The following is a 22,179-nucleotide window of genomic DNA, read 5'->3' as shown; positions in this document are numbered from 1 at the left end:
CACAGCCAGGACATCAGCCTGGAGTCAGGGAAGGACAAAAAGGACAAGAGAACACAGCTTTTCCATCTGTGCACCCAGGATTTGGAGTAATAAAAATAATATTATTTCTATAGTGGGAACCTTAACTCTAGAGAAATAATAGTATTTCCTTTATGTCTATGATAGAAGTGAGGATTTTTAAAAACAGTCCAAAACTGCCCACCTCTACTGAGTGCTGATAACCAAACTGCAGCGTACTGTGAGGGTATGGTTAAGAACATGGTTAAAATATGGATAATACAATTAAATTATTTGATTTTTTTGTAGTTTTTTATATAGCGCAAACTTGACCCTAAGGTATCAGGGTATGAGAGCGCTTTACATGAGCACCATTTGCGTTACACAATGACACATTCATTTTCTTTTAAGGCACGGGGAGATTACGTGATTTGCCCAGAATCAAAGGATATTGGGCGTCATTGTAAAAACTCGAACCTGGTTCACAGAATAGTGATCAACCGCCCTAGCCGTTAGGCTACATCCTCTCCCCAAAATGACTTGCATTCTTATGCAGGGGATAGCCCTCTCCTGCGGGGCTTAAATAAATATTTGTGTGCTCTGGCCAACATCCCAGTGATCCTTGGATCTGAACTTGGAAGAGGTTTGGTCTGTTCTGAAGATTCCAAATCACACAAAAACTCAATCAGTCCAAACTAGTTTCTCCAGGCTTAGAAAGGCCAGTTAAAGTTTATAGGTGCAGGAGTGATTAAGAAAAACATGTAACTCTAAGTCATTATTTGGGTCAAAGTTGTAGATTGATCCAGACCAGAAACGGAAAAGTTTGGGATGGTTTGGAAAAAAAATGTACTTTCATACTGAATTGTGAAGTTGTATCAAAAGAAAGACAATCCAATGACCAAAGTACAAAAGCTATCTTCTTTTATTACAAGGAGAAACTACAGCCACTGTACAACACAATTCCACATCCAATGTGATCCCTCTGAGTCCTCTCTCTACGAAGTCGCCCCTTGAACATAAACATTCCATAAGAAGATACCAAGAAGGTGGGATGAAAAGAGGGGAGAGAAAGAAGGGAAATACCATATAGGGAATGTAAACAATACCACATTCCCCCTCTATAACCGAAAAGAAATTAGGAAATTAGACAGAAGAGATAATATATACACAATGAAAATCAGATGTCAAGGCATTACTTTTTTGACAACACTATAATCCGGTTGAAATTCCGGATTCTTCCATCATCCACTTTAAATGCTCCCTTGAACACAATGGATCATATTGTAAGGCAAACTAAAGCTAGTGAAGAAGTAAAAAACACAGAGATGAGGGTAGAGGCTGTTAGAATCCGCACCCAGTAGATGAACAGTGTCTAGAGTTACAAAATAGCGCAAGGAACCAAGGAGTACTCCCTCAATACTCCTTATTTAGGAACAAGTCCTACAATAACATTTGATGCACAAAGGTTCAGCACTATATAACATATATATATCGTATCAAAGTTCACAACAATTAGCACACAAATGAATCACCCAGGATGAATATTTCTTGAAGTGTTTTTTCTTTATTTTTCTTTTTTAAAATAATGTTTCTTTATTTTCCAGAAGTCAAGGAATCATAGCCATAGCCAACGCGTTTCGTCTCACAACAAGACTTCTTCAGGGCTTCACAGTAAGGCAAAACGTAATTTCATATGCTGTTTTTACAGTTCTGGTTTTGAGAGTTCCAACAATCCTAAAACTTCTATGCAGTATTTTCAATCTGAAATATAAGGAGCACACATGCTGCGGGTTATTATGCCACTGCTGAAACTGCATACTGTATCGAAGTTTTCGGAATGTTGGAACTCTCAAAACCAGAACTGTAAAAACAGCATATGAAATTACGTTTTGCCTTACTGTGAAGCCCTGAAGAAGTCTCGTTGTGAGACGAAACGCGTTGGCTATGGCTATGATTCCTTGACTTCTGGAAAATAAAGAAAAATTATTTTAAAAAAGAAAAATAAAGAAAAACCACTTCAAGAAATATACATCCTGGATGATTCATTTGTGTGCTCATTGTTGTGAACTTTGATACGATATGTATATATGTTATATAGTGCAGAACCTTTGTGCATCTAGTGAAGAAGTAACACTGGAATGTTTGCACGCGTGACTTTGGATCCCATCCTCGTCGTCAATGTAAAGTTGCATCCAAAGAAAGGCAATCCAAACACCGAAGTACAAAGGCTACCTTCTTCTTTTATGGATAGGAGAAACTCCAGCCAAAGTAGAAGTAATTTCCACAGCCAATGCGATTCCTCTGAGTTCTCACTCTACACAGCTGCCCCTTGAACATAAACATTCCATAAGAACATACCAAGAAGGTGATATGAAAAGAGAGGAGAGAAAGAAGGGAAGTACCAAATAGGGTATGTAAACAATACCACACAACTCTTTCACACAGAGCCAAGATTTCCCAAATGGTTCCTTTGTGATTGTTAATGGTCATTAGGTACTTTATAATAAAGAGGAATCAACTATGACCTCACCTGGGCCCCACCAGCATCCAGGCCTTTCTTGCTTCCGCTCTGAGAAAACATTTTCTGGAATAATAATCCAAGAAAGCTTAAAGCGTCACCAGAACAAGACAGAAGGAACATGGCGACAACTGCTCTCTGCAATTTGGAGAAGTATGGAAACAAAAGAGAGGAAAGAGAACAAGAATAAGGGTAACATTAGCACAATGCGGACAGTATATGGCCTTTACTGCGCATCGGGAACTAGGCAATGGCAACTAACCTATACCTTTCTTGCACGGTTGGTCACTTTCTATGCTTCATTCCGTGTTCAGTGGGGCACGAGACTTCCAGCAGCTTGCTACCATGGCTTAGAAATGGGAAGACTCTTGAGAACAGGTTTTGGCTAGAGGCCGTGTAGAGTACCTTTCTATGGTGTTGAAAGAGATCCTGAAAAACGCATGTTCTTTCCTTTGGCAATTGGATTTCTGATGAACCCTTGTTAGCAGTTTTTTTGTAAATGAGATAACATATAATCGTTGCAAGTCCTAGACCTTGATATCCACGCCTGATAGCATAATTATTTGGGATGAAATTATATGTGGTGGGCTAAAATGTGCTTCAAGATTTCAAAGAGCCACACAGAAGCTGACTGAGGCAGAGAAATTAACACCACTATACTGAGTGCCCTTGTACTCAATGGAAAGATTTGGCAATGCTGACTGCATTAACTTGTAAGGCGCGTAGGCTGGAACTCAGACAGTGTGAACATATCCTCAGACGCAGCCTGTACAGTGAAGTGTGTTTTCAAGATCAACTTCCTTCACCTTCTTCAAGGTGTCTCATCAGTCGGAGGCAATTAAATAGGCTTGATTGTAGTGATATAGGTCAAATCACCCCATGAGTGACATTTGAAGATGAAATCACATTAGCAGCAAGATCAATAAAAAGGTGGTCCGAGTGCAACGCAAGAGTGGTATTGACACTTAGTAGGGGAAGCAAGCAGTGACCCAGTAGAGCTGTGGACTTACCACACGAGTGGTATTGACACTTAGTAGGGGAAGCAAGCAGTGACCCAGTAGAGCGGTGGACTTACCACACGAGTGGTATTGACACTTAGTAGGGGAAGCAAGCAGTGACCCAGTAGAGCTGTGGACTTACTCTACCCAAAAATAGTGCATGTCTATGACCTAAGCTTGTGTCTGCCGCACCCACACCAGTGTGCTATCCAAGAGGCCAGGGGTGGGGGCAGGGATAGTAAACCCAACCTAAGACAGGAGCAGGTCTGACAAAGGATTGCCATAGTGGAAACCATGAGATGCCCACTCCATGTAGGCCTCAATGACCAACCTGGTTTTGCAAGCACCTTTAAAAGGTTTCAGGTACAAGGATGACCTGTGCCTCAATCAAAAAATATATACAAATGCTGGTGTTTGTATCTTGCTGTCAGTAAACGTTACGCTGCAACAGTGTGATGAGCGCTTTTTTAGCGTTCCCTGGGGCTTAGCTCACTGAGCGAGTTTGACAGCGCATTGGTAATTTCTTTGTGACAGATATTGTTAAGATTTATCCTGTGTCACAACCTTTTACCTTAAATGCGTAGGCATGCTGTAACCATAAATACATTATTCTGGTCAAACTACACAGGACTATAGTGCAAGCTGGGGCCAGACGATGGAGTCACAGAAAAAGGAAAGTAAAAAATAGTGGTGCCACAAATTACAATAGGATCTCTTTTAACCTCACACTACCCTGCCTACTTTTGACTATATTCTTTTTTTATTTAATTGTTCTTTTTTTGTAACATGAGAATAACTGAAATGCATACTGGTGCCGTGGAATTGCAAAATACGAAAACACCATACTTATCCCAGTAGAATCAACAAATAACGCCACCATCACAACAACAAGCAAACATTTTACACAGTAAGTAGATAAGCAAAGAATTGTTAAACAATCTCCCAAATAAATCAAATATGATTCGGTTTGCCACGAAAATTCAAAAAAGGGGCTTTAGGAAAAAACATATCAAAACGTAATTCCTTACAGTAGCACCGTGACAGAAATAGATTGGTTTGAAGCCTGGCATTTCCTAAATTTATGAGTTTCTGAAATAGTTTATCACAGCTAGTCCTAGTATTTCACAATTCGCCCGAAACCTATACATTTTTGTAGGATACCCCAATCTACCCTAATTAGTAGCATTTGAGGCCAAAATAGGTATTTTATGCTTAGGTTTCTCTTCTAAGTGAAGGATGTGTAGTGTTTTAAGAATGGGAGTGTTAAGGTTACATTTTGGAAAACCATTCACAAGTATTCTGCCATATGCAGCACTCCCTTGAGTCAGAGAAAACAATGGGCTACCATGGCTACTGCCAAAGGTGTCTGTGCGCGAAAGAGAGGAAGGACTGAACTTGGCACAAGTAAGAGGACACACTGGGAAAGAGCTGCGCTGGGAAATGGAAGACGCGGGGCAAGAATAGAAAACGTTTAAGGACCATCGCTAACTGCAGCACTGCCTCCGGTAGGGCAGTCCTTTTAAAATATTTTTTTCCTAGGTACATTCGCTAAACAGTATATAAATTAGGACATTCCAGGTATCAGGTAGCTCCTTTTTTTGGCAAATGCCGGGGAAGCCCCTGTTAGTAGGGCTTCTTCTTTTGTGATTCCAAAATCTTTCCATGCATTTACATTCTACCTAAATTGTAGAGTAGGAAGGCAGTTTTGTTCAACACTTTTGTGGAAGGACTGCTCTGTCATCTAGGAGTGTATACAGGATTTTCCAACTATCAGCAAGAACACAGTCGTAGTAGGATTCAGCTGGAGGCATTGCTCAGCTGTCCATTCCTAGATGCCTTCTAGGCAGTGCCTGAAAGTACGGCACGCGGGCAGCATGCGGCCCTCCTGACCTTTACATGCGATCCTGGTTGAACAGAAGCACCGGGCTGCTATTTACTTCACAAAGTCCTAATACTCATAAAGATATTAAATAAATAGCAAGCATTTATTTACAGTCGAATTAAAGTAAAAAAAAGTTTTTTAAAAAACGAAACACAGAAGCTAAAGTTTAAGAGCAAGAGCGTAGCTTGGTCAGTAAGACTGGTGGGGCGTGGGAGTGAGCTTCAGATTTTCCGACAATCATGCTGGCATATAATGTCTCAATACATTATACAACAGACAGGGTGCATGAGAAGGGCTTAAGGGGCAGTGGAGAGGGAGTGGAATTCAGATTGGTGGCTGTATTAAGAGAGAAAACACAATATTTTGTAAAATAACCAATATTTTGAGAACTTTCAAAACAAGAGTGTGTGCGCGCTTTGTGTGTATGCAAACGACCCTGGTGAAATCTAACTGACATCTCACAATACCCAACTGAAAACACCCGTACCCAACTATTTATCAGAAAATACATTATTGGGGGGAAGGGGGGTGTAACAAGCTACACCCCTGTTTATGAGCACTTTACTTTTTAAACATAAATGTGTAAAAATATGATAAAGTCCCTTAAAAATTCAGAAAGTGCATTTCATTAACCTGCAGAAGAATTTCACCTCAGTAAAGTAGGCTATAAAAGTGAAAAGTGATTTTTTTTTGTTGTTGAAAGTTTTCCAATATAAATGTAGGAACATTCATGTATTCCCCTCCCCCACCTTGACAACAACGCCAATAGGCAAAAATGAAATAAAACAATTGCCAAGGATCATACAGTTTGGTCATGTGCCGAAGATGAGATTGATCACAAGTGAATTCAACCACTAGATGTACATGTGTTGCTTCCCCTACGCCCACTTTACACCTCCCACACCCTGACCATCCCCATGAAGGCATCAATGTGGCCCTCGTTCACACCACCGATGAACGTTTTGGGCCAATGTTTGTGAGTACCCATGGCCTAGAGGCTGGACGTTTCAGAGGGAATGCACCTGAATATCCAGTTGCGTGTTATTGGCATATTGCTGTATGGACATGCCCAGGTGGATATTCAGCTATAGATATATGTATATAAATATAAATTTATGTCGAAAATCTAGGCAGGTCATTTCGAAGCAATATAAAATGATTTTCTATTTGGGGCTAGAACAAGACCAGATGGAGTGTTGCCATCCTTACCTTCTGATGACCACTAGACAGGCAGAGGTTATACCAGTGCAGGACAATAGCAAGAAAATCCAACCAGTCTCTGCACTGCTAATGAGCGGCCCGCAAACAATCATATTGAAGATCGCCAAAGAGCCAAAAACGCCCATTAAACAAGAACCCCCGCTGCTTAGCAGGCACAAATAGCTCCCTCAAATAAATTGAAGCTGTCCAGAAACTAAAAACCAGCCCACATGCAATCTTGCCAAATGTCAGAAAAATAGCTAAGTAGATCACACAATTGTGTCAATTACTTGTATTTTCAAACAACCCTCAGCATTGTTAATCAACAATTTTATTTAAATTATCAAGGTGGTCACATATCTGCCTTCACACACTCTTAACAACACGTATGGAAATCGTTATCTCTTTGTAATGTCAATTACAAAATGCCAAAATTATCTATGGATCCTTGGTGTTATTACAAACCCTAACGAGTCACAGACCAAACACTCTTGCTAATCCAACCTACATACCCAAGGCTACCTCCCTACGTGAAATACTAACAATACATCTCTAATCTAGAGTCTCAGACCACAAGCAGTGAAACCCTGCAGCTCTGCATCCCTCTCGTCTGCTGCCACCAGTTATTTAGGGAACCTCCCCAAAATATGGTACTTTCAGTGATCTTTGATCTTAGTAAATGTATGGGAGGTTTGTAGCCATCCACACCAGTGCACCTTACCTGTTAATGCAGCCTTAAACCATCAACCTCTAAGCTTAAAAGCATCCAAACCCATAAATGTAGGTATTCTACCCCAGTCGACACATCTAATTAGGAGCTGCTATTCCCCCTTCAATATTACTACAGATCTGTTCTCCATGTAGTGCTTGCCATTGCTTGAAAGTGTAATTCACTCACACATGCTGCGGCTGATAAAATGTGTTGTATTACTTGTCTTCTGGCTGCTTGTCACACTGATTTCATTTAAAATGTGCATTGTGCCTAGGGATGAGGCTTAGGGATCCAGGCGTGTGCAGTTAAGCGGAAGGAGCTGAAACAACTTCAGCAACATTGACAAGAAGTTGTTACTGTCAAATTTAGTGACCGCTGACAAGTTGAAATGTAAATCTCCATTATAACCCAGAATGCATATTTCTTAACCTTACATATGTGTTCACATAAAAAATGATTTTTAAACATTTTTTTTTGTATTTGCTCCATGTTAGTTTTCAAAAGAAAAAAAACATAAATAAATGACTCATAAAGGGCCTGTGTGTAAGATTTTAGCCTCAGAGGCTAGATTATAGCCTTTCATTGTGTCTCTACATGGGATTTTGTACAGTTTGTTTCACAGTCCTTTTGCCATGACATTTTTCCATTAATAATACATTAGTCCACCCACTGTCTTTTTATTCGCTGACTCTTAACACATTCATGGCCGATACATTATGCTTGTCATCCTCACTTCAACCATCAATCAGCCATATATGAAAATGGCCAATCCAAAAACCCTATATTTTTCCTAAATTTTAGACAACATCCTCTATTGGTGTTTACCACTCGTTCACGTGCCATGCACCTACCGGGTGAAGATACAATTCAATGTGGAAGATTTCTCCACAATCAGTTTATAGGATATAGACAGTTGTTCAAGGTCGCCTGGGAAGACTGCCAGCTTAGATTTTACATCCAGCCCCCTTCCACTTGTCATGTAAATCTCTCCTGGCTCCAGCCAGTAAACAGGCATATGAATTCACCCCAAGCATTATAGATAATATCTCACGGGCACTCCACATCTCTGAGAAATGTCTGTTTCGCATCCGGCCCATTTTCACTCTGTGACTGCCTGACCCATTTCATTGTGAAACCCCTGTCTTGCAACTGTTCTTGACTGAATGTACTTTTGCACTAAAAAATGTAACATTCTATCAATGTCTGAAATGTTACAACTGTCATCATAACAAAATAAAAGGTAACACTAAGCATCAATTGTTGTCATTTTGTGAAAGGTTTTTACCTTCACGTGAACTATTGCTTGTTTAATTAAATCATTTTAAATTATTCTCTCATTCCGCTGTTCTCCACTTTCAGACGTAAAGACAACATTAAATATTTATTTGCTTTCAAAGTCCTGGTCTTGTTGTTCAGCCTAATGGGCTTCTTCTAATTAGGCAGTGTTAAAATCATGATTGCAGGGAAATATTTCCCATTTGCAAATCAAATGTACTAAGGTAAACTCTCTCCTGTCACATTCCTTTATGCTAATATATGAAATGGAGGAGGTGGAACATTGCATCATCACTACCTTGGGCACATGTGTCATTTATAATTTTCACTTCTGCATCCCTGACTACTTCCCATTGTTCCCTTGGTGTGTCTGATGCTAAGGTTGTGTGTGCCATTCCGTGGTTATTGATAGGACCATGCCTGATTTTAAATGACATAGTATTCTAAAAGTGAGTAGCCAGACATTTCCCCCATTATTTATGGATATGACTTGAAGGCATGCCATAATTGCAGGTCCCTAACTGACTTTTGACCCCAACATTATCTGCTCATTTGTCTGTATACTTGGGAGTGCCAGCATACCCCCAGATTTTTGGTATTCCCACTAAGGGGCCGATTACGATCGCGCTAGGAAAGCCCTCCGTACGGCTTGGATCCGGAGGGCTTTCCGTGCGAAACGTGCTCTGGGAGTCCGAACGAGCGAGTACGATGCATCGTGTGCTTACAGACTCGGTTCGCTCGGACTCCCATTGAATTCTATGGGAGTCTGTGTATCGACGCGTACACAGGCTCCCATAGCAAAAAGGGGTGGGTGGGGAAAAGCATACACCCTGCGGCAGGCACACTATGGTGTACGCCACACTGTGCATGTTTGGATCAGGGGGACCCATGGGCACCCCCTGTGACAGATTCGAGGGCCCGGGGTGAAGGGGGGCCTGCTATAGCCCACCGAAGTATGATTCTGACAGCCGTTTCGTCTTGCTGAGAACGAGTCAATGCGGCTGTCCGAATCGTGCATCATCCTCACTCCATTGCATGGAACGATTCGACTATGAACGAGTTGCACGGACAGGACCGGGATCCGGAAACGATTCGGTCGACGCGTACGTGATCTTCGCATCGTACTTGGTCGTTCTGATCTATGTACGATCCGGTTGGAAACAAGAGCTACGAATTGGATCCGGGAAAGCCAAATCTGATTCGGAGGCCTTCCGAACGTCATCGTAATCAGGCCCTAAGTCTCTTCTCTTTAACATCTGTCTATATACCACTATTAATATTCCCACACATAAAGCTGCTGATCTTTTAAAATCACTTTCCCAGCCATTAGCCACTATTTTCTTCCTTCATACCTGAAAGACCATTGTTGTGGCAGAAGGCCGCACGGCTCGCTGACTCACTCCATGCAGTCTGATCCTAATAGATTCAAATATATAGTTTACTCGAAGTAAACTTAGAACAAATGTTAGCAGTAGAAGAACAACAATCTGTGAGCTTTAAATGAATATGGAGAACTGCAGTATATTTAAAAGTCCAATGCTTGTCATGAGAGAAAGGCTAAAGGGAGCAGTGAGGAAAGAAAGAAATAATGGATAAATACAGGGATGAGAGTAGAGAGGGTAGAGAGAAGATGATCACCAGGAGCAGAGATGGGACAAAAAAATGCAGGAAAGAATCTCCGAGTGATGAAGAAAAGTACAAGTAAACAGAAGGAAAGCTGAAGAGGAGGCACATTAGGAGGAGAAGATGCAGCAATGGAAGCTCAACATTGGTCAACTGTGGAAGTAAACAGTATTGAAAAGTCAGAAGAAGTGAGTAAAGAGGAGGAGGAAGGATCGAGAAATCTAGGGGAGAGAGGTTGTTGGAAACCGGGCAACCGGGTTAGCAGTCACCAGGTTCCCAGCACAATGGTAGCTTGGCTCGAGCGGTTGGGGTCAGGCACCGTGTTAAGCGTACGTCACACCCTCACAATAACCATGCGTTCATCCGTTCCAAAAACGACACTACACCGTAAAAATAATGCAAGTCAAGTTGAAAATATATATGTCTTTATCTTATTTTCTCTTAGTTGCAGGTTTCATTACATAAATACAAGACAATAAGATTTTTCTTGAAAGAGCAGGTCAAATAAATAATACTACATTGGAATTTCAATAAATAGGTTCAGGTCATAAATAAGCAAGGAATAAATAGATGTGCAATAAATACAGATGGCAAATAAATACAGTCAGACAATAAATATAGTGCAGGAATAAATTAGTGGATGACAATAAATAAAGCACTTCCAATAAATAAGGTGAAATAATCAATGACAGTGACAATTCAAATCATTTACATGAGGTCACTTGGTCTTACTTTGCCCATACACCACTTAAGGACACTTGGTTGGCATGGGGGTGTCCCACCTAGGTTGGTCAAGGCTGGGGCCTAAGCTGAGGCAGAACAAGAGTAAACTACAGATCTGGCCCTCCAAACCACACAGCTCTTTATGTAGGTCACTGTACCAGTCTCAGTTCACCCCTGGCACTCTCAGGCTGATTCTAACACCCCTTTAGCCCCTAGAATGGTCTTTTAGGGCTCCACAGGGCCTCAGATACCCCCTCTACCACTTACTGCCCTTTTCACGATGATCGGCTCCGCTCGGCGCCGTGTCGACGCCGTGAGGCGGCCTCGGTTCGATGTCGTTGGGCGGCCTCGACTCGATGTCACTGGGCGGTCTCGGCTCGGTGTCGCTGGACGGTCTCGACTCGATGTCACTGGGCGGTCTCGACTCGATGTCGCTGGGCGGTCTCGACTCGATGTCGCTGGACGGTCTCGACTCAATGTCGCTGGACGGTCTCGACTCAATGTCGCCTTCCGGCGTCACAAGGACTCGGACTCCCCACTTCCTGGTGTCTCCGGAGTGCGATCTCCACTCCCGACCTCCGGCGCGCTTCACCTCGGTTTCCGGCGACTCCGGTGGGCGGACTTCACTCCACCTTCGACGCCTCACCTCGACCTCAGGTGACTCCCGACTCGACCTCCGGCGCCTCTCCACGACCTCCGTCGGTGCCCTCACTCGACCTCGGGTGATTCCTTACTCGACCTCCGGTGACTCTTGGTTGGCATGGGGGTGTCCCACCTAGGTTGGTCAAGGCTGGGGCCTAAGCTGAGGCAGAACAAGAGTAAACTACAGATCTGGCCCTCCAAACCACACAGCTCTTTATGTAGGTCGCTGTACCAGTCTCAGTTCACCCCTGGCACTCTCAGGCTGATTCTAACACCCCTTTAGCCCCTAGAATGGTCTTTTAGGGCTCCACAGGGCCTCAGATACCCCCTCTACCACTTACTGCCCTTTTCACGATGATCGGCTCCGCTCGGCGGCGTGGCGACGCCGTGATGCGGCCTCGGTTCGATGTCGTTGGGCGGCCTCGACTCGATGTCGCTGGGCGGTCTCGGCTCGGTGTCGCTGGACGGTCTCGACTCGATGTCACTGGGCGGTCTCGACTCGATGTCGCTGGGCGGTCTCGACTCGATGTCGCTGGACGGTCTCGACTCGATGTCGCTGGACGGTCTCGAGTCGATGTCGCCTTCCGGCGTCACAGGGACTCGGACCCCCCACTTCCTGGTGTCTCCGGAGTGCGATCTCCACTCCCGACCTCCGGCGCGCTTCACCTCGGTTTCCGGCGACTCCGGTGGGCGGACTTCACTCCACCGTCGACGCCTCACCTCGACCTCAGGTGACTCCCGACTCGACCTCCGGCGCCTCTCCACGACCTCCGTCGGCGCCCTCACTCGACCTCGGGTGATTCCTTACTCGACCTCCGGTGACTCTCCACGACCTCCGTCGGCGCCCTCACTCGACCTCTGGCGGCTCCGGGTACGACGTCTGTTTTCTGTCAGCGCCACTTCTCCACCTCAGGCCCCAGGTCTCCAGGCTTCTCGACGTCAGGACTCCAGGAGGACACTGCTGAACAGGTCAGGAACTTGCTGTTCTTCTTCTTTAAGGCCTGTTCCAAATATTCAGTCCTTTAAGATGGTTCTTCTGTTCTTGATCCCACACAGGGCTTTAGGTTGGGCTTGGTCAGTAGAGACTAGCATCAAGGGTGGGTTTCTGGACCCCACTCCAAGCACTGGTTTCCACCTCTGCTGCCTTACTCCGACCTCCTTCTATCTCTGTCCTCTCTCTTCTCCAGTCAGATGCCAACTGCCACTCTGAGATGGCCTCCCAACATTCTAAACTGCCTCTCACCGTCACAGGGTTCCAGAATGTTACGGAAGGTTCTAGAAATCTCCAGTGGGTTCTGATGATGTCACAGGTGACAATGGGTGGCCACCATTTTGTGTCTCAGGCCCTCAGACAGAAGTTCCAGGGGTAGGGAAAATGGCTCCCTGATCCTGCATCAACACTAAAAAGTCTGGTGGTTCCCAAAAAGGAAAAAATATAACAGGGTTTGAGGCAGAAGTGGGACAAAATAAATAATGATGAGGAGGGACCACCCAAAGGGCTGACAGGTCTAACAGAGGTTAATTAAGTAGGATGGTGGGAGAGAGTGAGGAAAAGATTTGCTTAAGAACAAGAAGACCAGATCATAAGAGTAGCAAAGAGAGGGAAGATGAGTCAAATCAGAACAAGCATGAGATGCTTTCTGTAACAGATGTGTGAAGCGTCATGCTCTCCTCATTTTATCCACAATGTACCCTCGACTGTTTACTACAAGGTGTTTTCAAGTCACTAAGTTCTGTGACCATTTGCAGACATAAAGGGCCTAATTACGACTTGGGGGTCTTGGAGCAGGCCGCCACGGCCCTGCTCCAAGACCGCCAAAGCTGTGTGAGCACCGCCTGCCAGATTACAACTTTTTTTGTCTCAGGCGGGCGGTTCTTTGGCGATCCCATGGCGGTGCCTATGAAAAAGCCACAGCATTGGGAGTGTCAAAGGCAGTTCCTGCAAGGCATGGACTGGTGCATTCCATGCCACACAGGAACTCGGGGTGCATGCACACAGGGTTACACAACATGTGCCAACCCTGCATGCACCAAAAAGCATGGGGCAAGGGGGGCTCTGCAGGAACATCCATGAGACTGCTCGGGGTCAGGAAACTTGTAATATTCATGGCGGTGCTGCAGCGGCACCACCAGCATATTTTTAGCCCCTGACTGTCGGAACACCACCAGGGAACAGCGTTCTCTGGCGGTTGCAGTGGTCCTATGGTGGTGCGACCACCAAAGTAGTAATATGGCGGTCAGGCTGCCCCTGCCGTGCCACTGTAAGTTTGGCAGTCCACAGACCGAAGTGGAAAAGCTAGTGTCTTATTGAGGTCAGAGAACTCCAAGGTGATGTTCAATATCCATTTGAACGTGTGTTTGGGCCATAGCACATCTATAAGTTCCTATAGACTTACTTGGGGGCCTGTCGAACAGTTGGATGGGCTGGCAAAAGAGATGATAAACTATAAAGGCACCTTGAAATGGACAATCACAGGTTTGACACACCCCACGGAACTGGGCTCACCCTGCCTGCATCAACTTTATGGGAGCATCTCCCTGTTTCTTCTAGCATGTGGACGAGGCAACAGACCGGTGGGGCTGACAGTTCAGGAAGGGGAGCGGGTGGGTACCTTGAGGCAGGCAGGACAATTAGAGGCAGGTGGGGTGAGAGGGATGTCAGACATTTACCTCTACTGCCCACTTGCACCGGTGGGGTTAAGAAGCAGCGAGAACTGGCACCCACAAACATAGCAGTGCTATCGTAGGTTGCATGGTTACGTCATTACTTGCTGGTTGTAAATTATTGAAAGTAAGTAATGCCACTATTTTCTTTATGTTTTGATCCATACTGTGCAGACTGCCTTTATATCTTCAGAAAAGCCCTTGCAGATTACTTTTGCGTGATATGACATTGCATGCCATGCCATCAACAAAGGGCCAATATCAATCGCTCCTTAGAGCAACAGGTGTTATATAACTTACAGAGAAGTCTAAAAGTGCATAGTGCTCTGTTTTCACTAGTTTTTTTCCGCTTTATTTGCAGCTCCTCCACCGGTGATATAATGGCTCCTGCCTGGCATGCCAAGTAGCACTGTACCCAGAATCGGTGGTGCCTCCATTGAGCTGCTGAAAGACACTTCATCAGTTCAGAATCACAACTAAATTACACAGTCCAGATTTACGCCAATATACCATACGGTATGTGTTGAGAAAATGTGCACTGCTCTACCTAAAGGGATGACTTATTAATGCATAGGACAGAATTGTATATCATGTACAATGTAAAATGTTATTAGTTAAAATTCCTGGACTCCCTTTATTTATTACGCTATGTTATCTTCTATACTACATTTCAAGGCTTTAATGTAACAAAATGACTTGGATTTTGTAGTCAGTTGTTAGAATATTTCCATTCTGCTGGTGGCCTTAATATATCGTTTATCCATGTGGGAAAATACACATTTAGTGTATTTAAATCCTATATTTAAGGTTTCGGGTTTTATGGCATCCATTTTCATATATATTTATCTGTGTTATTTTTTAAACAAATTACTTGAACTGATTGACGTATATTTTTTTGTTAAATGAAAAACATTGCAGCTCATTCCTTTCCATTTTAACGTTTTGCACTACTGTCGAATCTTTGTACACTATTACATAGCCATATGAAGTACAACACTACATTTGCATTAGTATTATTATTCAAAAACTGGGACTATACAGAATTTCTATGGCACCAATTTCAGCGGTATGTAAGCATGGCACATGATAATCATATCACAGTTGCAGTATTGGTAGAGGAGTTAGCCTAACGGCTAGGGCGGTCCACCTCGAATCTGGGGAACTGGGTTCAAGTCTCGCCAATGACAGGTGTACATCCTGTGATTCTGGGCAAATCACTTAATCTTCCAGTGCCTAACAAAAATTAATGTGTGTCCTCATGTAACCTAACTGGTGCTATGTAAAGCGCTCTGATACCCGATTCGGGTCAAGTTCGCGCTATATAAAGCTCTGTTAATAAAAATATATTAACATCACTTAAAGTAAAGTCCTGCACATAAATGTGAGCTAGCTAACCCTGCCCACCAACATGCAGAATACTGGATTCATAATAGGATGTATAGGGAGGTCCTTGCTTCATTTATGGAGAAAACAAATTAACTCTGTCACACAAGTATCTGGTTTCCAAATATAAAATAATGTGGTTAAGCATGAAGAAAGTAATCTCACCCTGACGGGCAGCCAGCCTTGCAGGAGAGGCTCCTGCCTCTGCTTTCTGTAAGCCAGTTGTGCAACTGAGGTCCTGGCCTCTGTTGACCCAATGGAAGACCATTTGCCGTGTATAGAGACGCCATCTTGTTAGCGTGAACTTTTTGGGTGAAAGTGCTCCTGCAAACGGATCAGGACTATTTTTTCCTGCTCAAGTCTTCCCTTCCTCCTATGGCCAACGAGGGCAGATAAAATGCATGTTAGAAGGCCACATTGTTGCATCATAGGTTTCCAATAGCAAAGACAGCGGAGTTTCCATCACCAGAAACATAGTCATTTCCCCATCTCTGAACAAAGTGGGTCGAATGTGACTTCGGACGTGTGAGGGACTTGATAACTTTGGGCAGGACTTCACCAAAAGGTCTACCTAGTTGGGGGATGCATGGACTAAAATATGATTTGCTGAGATCATATTGATACCCCAAGGAAAAGTCAGCCTTCAAATCTATTTCCAATGTGAGCAACTTATATTGAAATGTGGTGATTCAGAAAGTTCTAACAGAGCTGCCTGACTCACACTTTCTGGAGTAAGTACATTTGCATCCCCTGGGAATTTATATATCTGACAGTTAAAACGTTGCTCCAAACTTAGGAACAGAGGAAAGCTCGGTCTGTGTGCAATTAGGCAAATTTGGTTCATATATTCTGTAGAGATGTCTAGTTGTACCAAGTCATAGCTCTGGTTGCTTAGTGACATATAGAATGGGAGTCAATGAGGATTCCAGGGCGAGCAGTTGATAGAGAGCATTTTATGTGAAAGATGCTGTACTCTGCTGGGATGCTGTATGATCAATAAACTTCAAAGAAGATACCAAAGACACCTGTGAAGGCTCTGCTTTTCATACCCTTCTTGAGACCACAACTCCTCGATGATAACTCGTATGCATACTTTGCCCATTCACAAGTGGCTTGTTTGACTCTCTGATGATATCTGGCCTTGATTCAAAGTAAGCCCGGATGGAATCCGCGTAGTCATTCTACGCGGAGTTCTGCTACCAGGGGGAGTTACATAGCATGCACCAGTAACAGAATACATAATGCCAAGTGGATTACCAAGTATACTGCCATATTTTTGCCACTCACCACTGCTCTTCATGGAGCGGATTGACCTTGCGGTGTCCTCGGTTGTGGCCTGCACTGCTGCTCCTCTCCTGCACAGGCGACATCCCAGGCCCTCCCAGTGCTTCACGCAGCCACAAGGCCTGGGCCCGATCTCGCCACAGGTGCACTGCCAAATATCCACTCAGACCCCTCAGTACCAAGTACACAAGGTTTGACTCACAGCTTCGTATCACTCCAATCCTTCCAGAGTCCTTCACTGGAGGTGATGTGAGTCACATGACCTGGTGGGCCCGGAAGTGGTTGTCCTCTGTCGGCTCTCGGTTTCCTTGGCAACGGCGATCAAGCTTGGCCAGAATAGTGGGTGCTGGTGGGCGGTGGTTAATAAAACTCTGCTAAGTGGCGGAGTCTAAGTTTTGCCAAAACTCCACACCATAAACGGAGGCATGGAGTGGTAAAACACTGCTAACTCCGTCCACGGAGGGGAGTTTGATGCTCACCCTTAATTTAAAGACAACCTTTCCAATCAGTTCACCCAAATGCTGTCTTGTGGTAAAGCACTGGGCAGGTGGCTCACATTTAGACAAAAGGAAACGTATTGATACTATTCAGGGTACTTACATGAAATTGATTGTTGTAAGCATAGTAATCTTTAAGGTCCATTATTTGCAAGCTTCGCCGCCTTCACAATACCAGACTGTGAGCACACCATGAAACGAATGAATTTTTGCCACTTGGCGAGTGTAAGGGTGAACATTGTCCATAAAACAGCATCTGACTGTTGTGTTCAATCATATACAAATTTTCCCGACATTTTTTTGTCTTGGGAAATAATCAGGACATTCGAAGTTAAGAACTTACAGGCAGAATTGTGCATCCACCAGCTTCGACATCTTTGTGAAACACCGTCTGATGACAAGGGAAGGGCTACAAGTCCCTTTGAAAAGTTGAGGTTGTGCTTATTCTTCAGTCATTCCTCTATTGTGCGTCGCTGAAGAGGAAGATGCTTTGCATTTTCACATGTTGGCTGATAAGCCTTAAGTTAAATCTTTTCATCAGGTTTCTCAGTTGCAAACCATTGCATCTTAATTTGGACTATAAACAAAGTGCTGATGAAACATGATCTGATGGGAAGAAACTGTATGCAATTTAGTCATATGTGATATATCCCGAAATTGAAGCTGTGCGGCTAATGCTTATAGCCCTCGAATCTCAGCACGCCTGCGTTCAAACTCTAGTTATAATTCCAGGTGTAGGTTACTGTTTGGGTGGAAAGTTCTGGACTTTTGGTGCTACAATTGTCAGGGCCCAATTTAGTTGTGGCACATTCCTCGTAAATGGCTACACCCAAGAGCCATTGTAGAGTTGAGTGTGAAGAGAGATGGAGGATTGTGCCCTCTCGATTAGTCAATGTTGGTAAGGAATAGATGTCAGACGTTTTGCTAATGTTTATCACGTGCTTGGTTTTTATTTATATTTCCATAGATAAAGTGCAGACAGAGATAGTGAAAAGAAAAGCCGACACGTGTTTCGCCCTAGTGGCCCATTGGCCGTGGGCTTTTTCAAGGCAGAGCTTCGTTATGACAAATAGTCTTCCTATTCCTTTGAAAGTAAAGTGCTTCGTCTCTGCGGTCGCAGAAAACCAAGCATGTGATAAACATTAGCAAAACGTCTGACATCTATTCCTTACCAACGTTAATCGAGAGGGCTCAACCCTCCATCTCTCTTCATAATTCCAGGTGGAACCTAAGAATGAATGGAGGCTATAGGGAAATCTCATTGGAAATTGAAAAAGGTTGATAGCTCGTCTCCATTGTTTAGGGGTAAAGCACAATTTTCTCACACAGTACCTGCTTTCTGCTGCATGGGATTTGATCCTTTTGCCTGTGCTACCCAAAACGTTGCAGCTGTCTGATTAAAGTGTATTGTCCGAAACTTTCATACACATTAATTAAGCTGAAAGCCTGAACTCAGGCCCTTAGCTTAGGGAATCTCAGCTTTTCAAGTGCTCTATGTGTGAATGCAGAGTGGCTGAGCGGACTCTCTCTTTCCACATGCAATGTGCATGTATAAAAAAAAGACAACCGACAGATTTACATGCAAGACAGATACTGTAAGCACCTATCCTTGCCCGAGCAAAGACTGGCCCAAATCATTTCCTCCTCTCCTAATTTGCTGAGACTGCCTAACAATCTCAGTTATTAGCAGACACAAAAAATGACCAGGATGGGACAAACTGCCAATCAAGCTAGCTTCTACCCTTCGCTCCTGCCATGCTGATGTTTGGCCTGAAAGCTGGGGAGCATTAGGCAGAGCGCAAGGCCTGAAAGAAGTGTGGCTCAATGATTAGAGCGGCAGACCCTGATGCAGAGGTCTAGCCCGGGACCAGGGTTCAATTCCCCGCCTCGGCGGGTCTTGGGCTCAAAAATTCCACGGACCTGATAATTCTCGCCTCGGTGCCTATTCGAATCATGGAGTCCCACTCTGCAACTCTGGGCAATAGCTTGCTTAATCTCCACAACGGCCCCCACAACGCTAAGGATGCCTGGCCTCCACCTTGGGGGTGCGCAGGAGTGGACGCCTCACAGGGAAAGCCAGGATGGGTTCCACAGCGGTATTCGTACAAGCGCCTTGAGACCCTTGCGGGTGAGTAGTGCGCTATACAAGTATCAAATTTACATTTAATAGAGATGATGAAAGTTTTTTAATCAAATACTTACATGTACTATTTCTACTTTTGGATAGAGTCTGTCTTTGACGCTCTTCTTACAAGATGTAAGTAACAATGACAAGTGACAAAATTCTAGCGTACCATAATATTGTATCCAGAATATCGACTACCACAATACTGTATACATACTTATGTAATGGTTACTAATCTTAACTCCATATAGGCATGCCTTGACTGTATGGCTATAGTCAAGGTGTGGAGTTAAGGATAAAACATCTAAACTTACCTATATATATACTAACTTTAATTAGACGTGGTAGTCAATAATATGGAAACAATATTTTGGGCCATAAGGAGGAGCACAGACCACATACTCCATTCTTATGTGAAAAATGCTGCTTTATTGAAGACACTTGCACATCACATACATTTTACCCTAGACCTTCACCTCACAAAACTAGACCCCACTATACATTACTTCACCTAATTCCCCCTACCCCACCCCTAAATCTATCACCTCCTTTAACATCCTTATCTTGCAACTGTAATTCCTCCCTAGCATTGAACTGTCAACCTTTATTAACTATGAACACTTTGACCTACATCTATTATCATTTAAGTATTACTAACCTCCCCACCATTATCCTGCTTCACCTATGTTTACAACCATCATCTTAATATATATAACCATGGCAACTGAAATGCCTATGGCCACTCAGAAAAGGCCTATCCTCCTTCCTCCCTCCCTTCTAGGAACCTATCCTATCTTCGCTCCCTGTCAGGACCTTATCTAAGGCCTCTTTTATCTGAATCAAATACCACTATTACCCGTATGGTGATAGATGCACTCCAACCTCTCTGAAAAAAATATGTGGCCTCAAACCTCAGCCCCAGATGTTCTACCCTGCCAACCTCTCTTCCCTGCAAAAACATCCTCATGTCCCTGTTAGTCTTATGCCGCTGCTTGTCAATGGCAGCTGGCCTGGTCGCCCCTCTCTAATGCTACCGAGGAACACTGCCTCCTAATTTCCATGATGTCCCTTTTCATCTCTTTTAACAGGGCACGGCCTGTGCATACCCCTAAATCATTTGTCCTTCAATGTAACATCAAAGTGCCAGGACACCCGCGCCTCCTCAATAGCTGATTCAATCAAATTACAAGTTCATGTCAACGCATAGCACCTTTTCCATGCAATTTCACTGTAAAAAGCTGTTCATCCAGCCCAAGGTTGCAGCTTCGGCATTTTTGTAGTTCATGACATTCAGCCCCATTCAATAAATGAATGTCCCACGATCCATATTTGACAAATCAGTTGTTTCCAGCCCAGGTACCACACCTGAAAAAAACACAAATGTGAGATACGGAATTGACGGCATTACAAACCCCCCACTGTTCCCCGCGCACATATTGCCAGAAGCAGCATGACGCCCATCGGCCCAATATCAATAACTGTCTGGTGCGTCGTCACGCACCAGCGCCAAGTTGCACTGCCTTTCAATATGAGTCACAAAAGTCAAGAAACCAGAACCCAATATTCATCCAAGTAATCCAAAAGGATTCCATATTTTCAGCATTTTTCAAGACAGGGGCATTGCGATTCCAAACTTAAAATGCCAAAGAAATGTCCATCCAGGCTTATTCTTCTAGCACGACAGAATTCACAATATATCCTGGGTAGCCATGCTGGTATATAGCAAAGGCTCCCGGTTTTATGCTATTTATTTTTTGGACATTTCCGTCTGTATTTATCCATATTTATTTTTGTCATCTTTATCTGTATTTATCCATATTTATTATGGGTTTTGTGAAAAAAATAAAGCTGCAACTGGTATATGTCCACATTTATTTAACCAATAAATATGCAGTCATGATTGAATGCCTGCCAGGTTTCAGTGATATGAACACCCGTAAAAGTTAATCAATGCACTTATATGAAAATATGCGCATTTCAGTATCAGCTTTGTGAAAATGTATTGCTGATTAAGCCTCTTTACTAAAATTCCTTTCTTTTTTAACCCCCTTACCAGTCAGTCCACACAGTTATTGGCCTGGCAGTCATGGCAAAGTGTATTTTGAATGTGTACCCATTCCGTCGATGACAATCCTGCAACGAGCTATGAACAAATGCCTTATGGGAGCCCCCCTGTGTACCCTTCGCCCATCAGCTGTCCTCATTCCCCTGCGCGTTCTCTACTATTTCCCCATCTTCCACACTCATTTCATCATAATCTAACTGGTCCTGCCCCCGCCAAAATCATCCGTCCCTGATGGCACCGTGGCCTTGTCAACAAAACTGTCATCCACCTTTTGTTACACAGATGTTCCCCTCGTCCGTCCCTGATGGCACCATGGCCTTATCAGCAAACCTGTTGTCCACCTTTCTTGTTATACAGATGTTCATCTCATCCATCCCTGACGGCACCGTGGCCTTGTCAGTAAACCCATTGTCCACCTTTCTTGTTATACAGACGTCCCTCTCCTCTGTCCATGATGGCACCATGGCCATGTCAGCAAACATGTTGTCCACCTTTCTTGTCACACAGACGTTCCTCTCCGAGGGAGGACAGGGAGCCACAGTAAGCCCTCCTGCCTTGACCCCGACTGACGCCACTTTATGCCACTGTACA

At 43.9% G+C, this 22,179-nt stretch overlaps 1 protein-coding gene across 2 annotated transcripts in view; it reads left to right on the top strand.

Annotated features, from left to right (window-relative positions):
- Positions 1–22,179, top strand: part of FRMD6 (FERM domain containing 6) — a 1,098,768-nt gene that overhangs the window by 905,732 nt on the left and 170,857 nt on the right. For both annotated transcript variants that reach the window (XM_085626961.1, XM_085626960.1), the window contains exon 4: positions 14,596–14,750. The gene's annotated coding sequence lies outside the window, so the exon portion shown is untranslated. The remainder of the gene's footprint in view (positions 1–14,595; positions 14,751–22,179) is intronic.

Source organism: Triturus cristatus, chromosome 9 (genome assembly GCF_964204655.1).
Source record: "Triturus cristatus chromosome 9, aTriCri1.1, whole genome shotgun sequence".
In the NCBI taxonomy this organism is placed as follows: Eukaryota; Metazoa; Chordata; class Amphibia; order Caudata; family Salamandridae; genus Triturus; species Triturus cristatus.
This window is presented reverse-complemented; position numbering and strand designations above follow the sequence as displayed.